This window comes from Phascolarctos cinereus, unplaced genomic scaffold (assembly GCF_003287225.1).
Source record: "Phascolarctos cinereus isolate Bilbo 61053 unplaced genomic scaffold, phaCin_HiC Scaffold_5;HRSCAF=322, whole genome shotgun sequence".
NCBI lineage: Eukaryota > Metazoa > Chordata > Mammalia > Diprotodontia > Phascolarctidae > Phascolarctos > Phascolarctos cinereus.
This window is the reverse complement of record NW_027555958.1, coordinates 194,365,067-194,372,187: the sequence shown is the minus strand read 5'-3', so window position 1 is coordinate 194,372,187 and position 7,121 is coordinate 194,365,067. Positions and strand designations below refer to the sequence as shown.

The following is a 7,121-nucleotide window of genomic DNA, read 5'->3' as shown; positions in this document are numbered from 1 at the left end:
TTTAAATAAATTTTCTTTTAGAAAAACACTCAGGATGGCCCTTTTCCTTTACTTATTCATTCATCCATTCAGTCGTTTGTTTATTTATTTACTTCATGTCTATTTATTTCCAAATGTGAAAAGTTAAAAAAAATCAAATCAACCAATTAATTGTTATAGTTACCTGAAACCAACAACCACCTTTTGTTTTGTTTTTCTAACTCTTAACCGAGTTAGGATGTTATAACTTCAGTCACTTTGATGGTAGAATTAAGTATGATAGTAGAATTAATTAAGACCATTGTTGCTCTTATATCCTCTCATATATTGTGCCATCTACTTTCGTGCTTTATTCTTTCTCCTATATCATGAATTCCTTTTTCTTCTTTTAAATATATAATAAAGTTATCATGCAAATTTATCCCCCCCCCCAGTATGGCTACTATTAGATACAAATAGGATATTTGTGTAAAATTATTTAAATATACTTCTATTTATCAGTTCTTTCTCTGGTTGCAGATAGCATCTTTCTTCATATGTCCTTTATTGTTAATTGGGGTATTTGTAATAGTCAAAATGACTTGTTTGTTTAAAGTCCTTCTTAAAACAATATCGCTGTTACTATTGATGTTTTCTTGGTTCTGCTCATTTTGCTCTTCATTATTTTGTGCAAGTCTTTCCACTTTTTCTAAAATCATTGAACTCATCATTTTTTATAGCACAGTAGAATTGCATTATATTCATATACCACAACTTGTTCAGTCATTCCCCACTTTATGGGCATCCCTGCAATTTCCAGTTCTTTGCCATCACAAAGAGAGCTGCTTTAAATATTTTGGAACATATAGATTCTTTTCCTTTTTCCCTAATCATCTTTCCTTCAGTTAAGGTGCGGCTGAGGGTTAGAGTCATTCAGCATGCTTACACTGCTGAGCAGGGTTATGGAAATGATTTCCTGAGAGGTCCCTATGCTATTGGCCTTCCAAGCCAATCACCTGGCCTTTATGAGTATCTTCAGATCTTTTAGTTTGACAGGAAAGGGAAAGTGGAGGCAGCATCTCCAAATCAAGGGCAGTGGGTGGTTAACTTCAGCAAAGGTTGTGCCAAGTCCCTTGTATGGCCTCTACAAGGAAGGAGAAAGTCAATGCTAGGGCTACACTTTCTGCTCTGAAAGAAAGCCCAGGAGAACTTGGACCATATTCTCACTTTCTTCTTTTTCTAAGAACAAGTGGCTTTCCCCCACCTGACCTATTGCACTATCAAGTATACAAACAAGATGTAGGGGCAGGACAGAGAGAGACCTGTGGTGACACAGGCCACAACACAATGAAGTCTCTGGGGATGGAGGAGAGGGGAAGGAGCTTCTGTAGGAAGAGAGGGAAAGAAAGGCAGAGCTGGATTACACATTGGCCTTCCCATGTTGGTAGACCTCCACCTCTTCTGGTATGACCAGCAACAGTTCACAGGTCTTTCCTCAGAGCTGATGTTTCAAAAATTTCTGAGCTCATTCTCACTTCCAATTCACTCAGGCATCTTGAGCTTGGAGTCAAAGTTGTACTAAGTACCTCCCACCTCTCAGACACAAATCCAGTGCTGCCTTTTGAGTGGAAGCTCCAACTGACCCCAGCAGAGGCTAGAGGGGAGATTCATGATGAAGCCCATGATGTTAGAGAGGAATGACACTGTCATCCCTTCACTTGTCCCATAAAACTTCTTCATAGCCTTTGGTCTGGAGGACTGCCATGATAACATTCACATCACAGTTCCCATTTCCCAGCATGCTCTTCTTGTGGGATGTCACCTTGGTGTTTGGAGACAGCCTCTAGAATATCTCCTGTTGTGTTTCCTATGTAAAGGTATTGCTGTCTTGGAAAATGTTAATTGAATGAGTAGAGAGCACACAACTCTTGACACTGCTAATCTGGTGGGGGTGGTGAGGGTGGTGGTAGTTGGGGCAATTCCAATGATTCTGATTTGGTCCTCTCACCTCTCAATGGCATGCAACTCATGTTTTTGTTTTCCAGAGAGAGATGGCCTCTGAAGCTGCCCCCTCCCTACCCCTTTCCTTCTGAGGAAGAATGTAGCTTCCTGGGTCTTTCTGGGATTGGCAGGATTCACCTCAGTCTCTAGGGGCCATGATTTACCTCAGAAAAAAGGCTGGAAATAGCAGCAATAACAAAACACCACCAAATCCTGTTTTTTGGTAGAAAAATAGCTCTTTATGCTTCAGTTTATTTTGCCATTATCTCTAAAGTACTGGATACCAAAACAAAAAAATGTACAAAACCCAGGACCATTGTCCCCTTCTTCCTCGCCTCTGAGAACAAGTGAACTTCTATTAATGATGGCCAAAGGGGCTTGATCACATCTCTCTTTTTCTTCCATCTCCTTCACCCCAACAGTGGATCAGAAATGGAGCAAGGTCAGGCTAATAGGTGGTAGCCCAAGGCTTTAGATCCACAAGTGCAGCCCTCTGATGGAATCCAGACTTCACAGAACAAATCCCCTTAATAAAAGGATTTGTTGTGTGAATTTTGGATTCAGTCAAAAGGCCGAGCCCAAGGACCTAGAAGGCCACATGGTTCCCCATCCCTGCCATAGGGCCTTCTACCACTGACCCTGTCCCAACCCAGAGAAGTTCTTAGGGTTTAGTCTCAATCTTCTGGGTCTACTGTAATGAGGAATAGATCTTCCTAGAAAATACTTAGGAAGGATGGGCCTGACCTAAAAAACAACAACAACAACAAAAAACAAACAACACTTCAACTAGCATCTTAAGATGCCTATCATATGTAATAATTGACTAGAACACACCTATATCATAACTTGTGGAACCTACCTCTTCGATATAAATTAGAGTAAGCTGCCTTAGCCCAATGGATCCCTTTTAGTTTGACTGAATTAGGCTCTTCAGGACATAGAAGGTCGACATCACAATGTTTTATTCTACCATTCCACCAAAGCTCTAGTAGAGAGGTCAAACTGGGAAGGGAAGACCCTTAGGGTTGCTGGCCAAAAAGGGAAACAATTACTATTTACATTCACTCTGAGCCAGGAGAGCCCCGAAAAATAACCATTAAATGGTTCCTTGACTCACTTCTTGAACAGTACTATTCACTTAATGGGCCTTGCTTCACTCAAAGTGAAGCCTTGGAAAGATCTTAGCTTAAAAAGGCCAAGGTCTCCCACTGGATCCTGAACCATCTCCAGTTGTCCTGATCTATATCTGGCCATTGGACCCAGATGGCTCTGGAGGAGAAAGAGAGGCTGGTGACTTTGTACAGCCCTCCCTCCCTCAAATCCAATTCAATGCAAGTCATGTCACCATCTCCTTGATGTCATGGTCCTCTTTGAGAATGAAAGACAAACCACAAAGTAGAGATGTAGCATATTGCAATGGATAGTCACTAGACTTGGAGTTAAGACCTGATATTTGAATCCTACCTCAGATATTTAATAGCTATATGTTCCTGGGCAAGTTACTTCACCTCTCTGGACCTCAATTTCCACATTTGTAAAGTGAGGGGGTTATACCTCCACACACAGAGGTGATGGACTCAAAACATAGAATGAAGCATCCGTTTTTATGCATGATCAATGTGGGAATCTTTTCTTTCTTTTTTTTTTGCTTGATTATGCTATTTTGTTAGTAGAGTTTTTTTTTTTAAATTGGGTGGGTGGGAGGGGAGAGAGAGACCAGGGTTAGGATAAGACAGAAAGAAATGGAGGAGAGAGAAGGAGGGAGGGAGAAAGGGAGGGAGGGGGAGAGAGAGAGAGAGAAGAGAGAGAGAGAGAGAGAGAGAGAGAGAGAGAGAGAGAGAGAGAGAAAGAGAGAGAGAGAGAGAGAGAGAGAGAGAGAGACAGAGACAGAGACAGAGAGAGACAGAGACAGAGAGAGATCCTTTTCTGTTGTCTTATCCTGGTATGGAATTGACTGCAGGTTTCAAAGTTTTTGCCAATAGAGACAATGTTCTGATGGGTTTTACCAAGTAGGAGACTTTAACTAGTGTGCAGAATAGTTAGTACTAACTCCCAAAATGTGAGTATTACAGGTATGTGCTGTTCATCTTGGATCCTGTAACTCCCAGGGCGAAGAGCTCATGGCTGACATTTCTTTCAGGCTTGCCTCCCTAGAAGATGCCTTGCCAAATGCTGCTTGGGGAATGAGTCAGTGAGTCGGTTATGAGGACACTGATGGCACTCTTCCACCTAAGCCTCCCGAGGGTCGTGAAGACCTGAGCAGCAAAGAGTAAGAGATGGCTCAGAATGTGAGAATTGTGTCCTACAAGTCCTCTCCACTTCATCTTTATTGTTTAGGACCCAATGGACCCCTGGAAATAAGAGATATATTCAAGGAAGTCTGCTAAGAATTCTACCATCTAGTCCTTCTTCCATCATTTCTGGGGGAAATGCTGAATGCCTGATCATAGGCTCTGTGCTATCTGCTGACCTTCATATGTCATCTTCATTTTCTGCAAAACTCACACCAAATTCCCATTTAAATTCTTATGCCAAGCAGCGAATATATTGCAATGGGGAAAGTCACAAAGTAAAAGGAATAACTGTACTCTCTGCTCTATATTTACACTACACTTACCTGAATAAGTTGTGAATTCTCTTTCATTGGAGGTCTTTAAGCAGTGACTGATTGATCATTTATTACCGATATTGTTGAAGGAATTGCTACTTAGGCTGGAACAAATGGCTTTTGGTATTCTTTTCAGTTCTCCTTGTTATATGATTCTGTGATTCTGAAAGGCCAGCACAGTTGAGTTCAGAAAAGCACGTTACTAAAAGTTTAGCCAAAAAACAAAAAACTGGTGATTTTTTCCCTCTTTGCCATAGTAACAGTAATACGACTTCTAAGGAGGAGGTACAAACAATTGTGATAGAGGGAGTACCTGCACTTCTGACATCAAGGATTTTCTGCAGTGTTGAAATGTCCTTCCCAACTCTGTAGAAATAGAAAGGATGGAGGGTCCTCACTGTCAAAGTGAGATAACTGGTGACTATAACCTTAGTGTCATATTGTAGCTGTTTGAACCATGAATCTTTGTTCTGAGATTCCAGCTCCCAAATGTATATAAAATTTCTAACAATGCTAAACTCATTATATTTCTCATCCCTATGGTCATTGAAACCTAAATCTCTTTGTAAACACACACTGGCATCATTGACTTTTGCTTGGACCTCTTTCAGAGACTGAAAGCTTCAACTCTACCTGAAAGTGCATTAGGGTCCTGAAAAAATCACTCTTTATTTGCACCAAATGTACCCAGATGTTATCCAGAAAATAGAGAAGGAAAGATTTTGAATTAAGTAATTATCTTTACTGAATTTCTCAAAAGTAGATTTGTGAATGTTTCTCAAGGCTGGACCACAGAGTGAAACTCATTGAAGATCATTATTCATGTGATCTTTAGCAATGGATGTCCTCTGGAGCTCCAGGAAGGCTCCTTCTCCCTACAACAATAAAGAAATGCATTAGATCTGAGTCTTAGCCTGATTTCCCCTTCTTTCTCCAATTGCTCATTTAAGTCCTCTAGCTATGGTAGAATAACTTTCAAAGATCATGTGTGATGGTGAGGAGGCCAAGGAAGCAAGATTGTTAAATGCACTCTAAGGAAATCACAACTAGTGGACTGAATATGTCCACAGGCTACAGCAATATTTCATGAAACAATCATGGGATCATCTGCCACTCCTATGAACACCTGGAATGTTGTGATCACTTTGAGATGTCTGCTTTCCAGAAACACATAGACTAAGGAGTCTAAGAAAAAAAGCAAGCAACAAGCATTTATTAAATGCTTCCCATATTTCAAGCACTGTGCTAAAATTAAACAGAGAACATAAAGAAAATAGAGATTAAAGGAATAATAAGTACACAATTTTTAGGATATTCAGCCATTGCTATTTCAAAATATTTGAGGAAAAAAGCCAACACTAAGAAGAACAAACATTTAGAAAGGAATATGGGCTCTTTAGTGAAACTGGGGTTAAGGACTGGTTGAACCTGTGACTTGGTTGATATGGAGAGCCCCAGGATGAACATACCCTCTCCACCAATTCAAATCAGCAACTTCTTGTCTGCAACTTATAGTCTGAGGCAGTTGTCTAGAGCTATAAGAGGTTAGATAACATGTCCAGGGTCACACAGCTAGGTTGTGGTAGAGACTAGACTTGAACTCATACCCTCTTGGCTTCAATGCCAACTTTCTATGCACTATGTCCACAGATATATGAGGCAAACTTGAAAGAAGAAAATTTGGGATCCAAAACTCACCAATGATAAAAATCTGAACTGAATGTTGTAAGAAAAAGTGCCATTAAGTCTCAAAGAAATGTATAGAATGCATTTTGTAAGCCAGGAGGGAAAAAAATTAACCCTTGGACTTGGATTCAAGATGATCTAAATTCAAGTCCCCCACTGTGACACAACAGTCTTTATTTCCCTAGAGAAATCACTTAACTTCTCAGTGCTCCTGTTATACCTCCAAGAACATAAGTTATAAACCAGTTGCTAATATACATTGGTAAAGGGAGTTTAAATCAGTCAGTCAGCCAATGAACATTTATTTAGCACTGACAATGTGCCAGGGATAATTCTAAGTGTTGGGAATACAAAGAAAGACAAGAAATAGTCCCTGCTGTCAAGGGACTCAGTCTAATGAGGAAGTAACATGTACAAACATGCTTGTAAAACAACTTTGTATATACAAGATATATACAGGATAAATTGCAGATAATCAAGAGAGTGAAGGCACTAACATTAAAGAGGGCTGGGAAAGGTTTCTTGTAGAAGGTGGGGTATTGGTGGAGACCTGAAGAAAGCCAGGAAAGCCAGGAAGCAGAGATGAGGAAGGAGAGAATTCCAGGCATGGGATAGAGCCAGTGAAGATGCCTGGAGTGAAGAGATGGAGGGTGTCATGCAAGGAACAATAAGGAGTCCAGTGATTATAGGTAATGGAGTATGTGAAGGTACGTTTATGTAAGATGTAAGAAAACTAGAAAGGTAGGAAATGTTATGAAGGGTTTTGAATGCCAAAGAGAGGATTTTGTATCAGATTTTAGAGACCATATGGAGCCATTGGAGTTTATTGAATGTGGGGTGTGTGGGGTGACATGATCAGACTTGTGCT

At 40.4% G+C, this 7,121-nt stretch overlaps 1 pseudogene; it reads right to left on the bottom strand.

The window, feature by feature from the left end:
* Positions 1-1,378: 1,378 nt before the first annotated feature.
* On the bottom strand, positions 1,379-1,988 carry LOC110217657 (josephin-1 pseudogene; annotated as a pseudogene).
* Between the last annotated feature and the right edge of the window lie 5,133 nt (positions 1,989-7,121).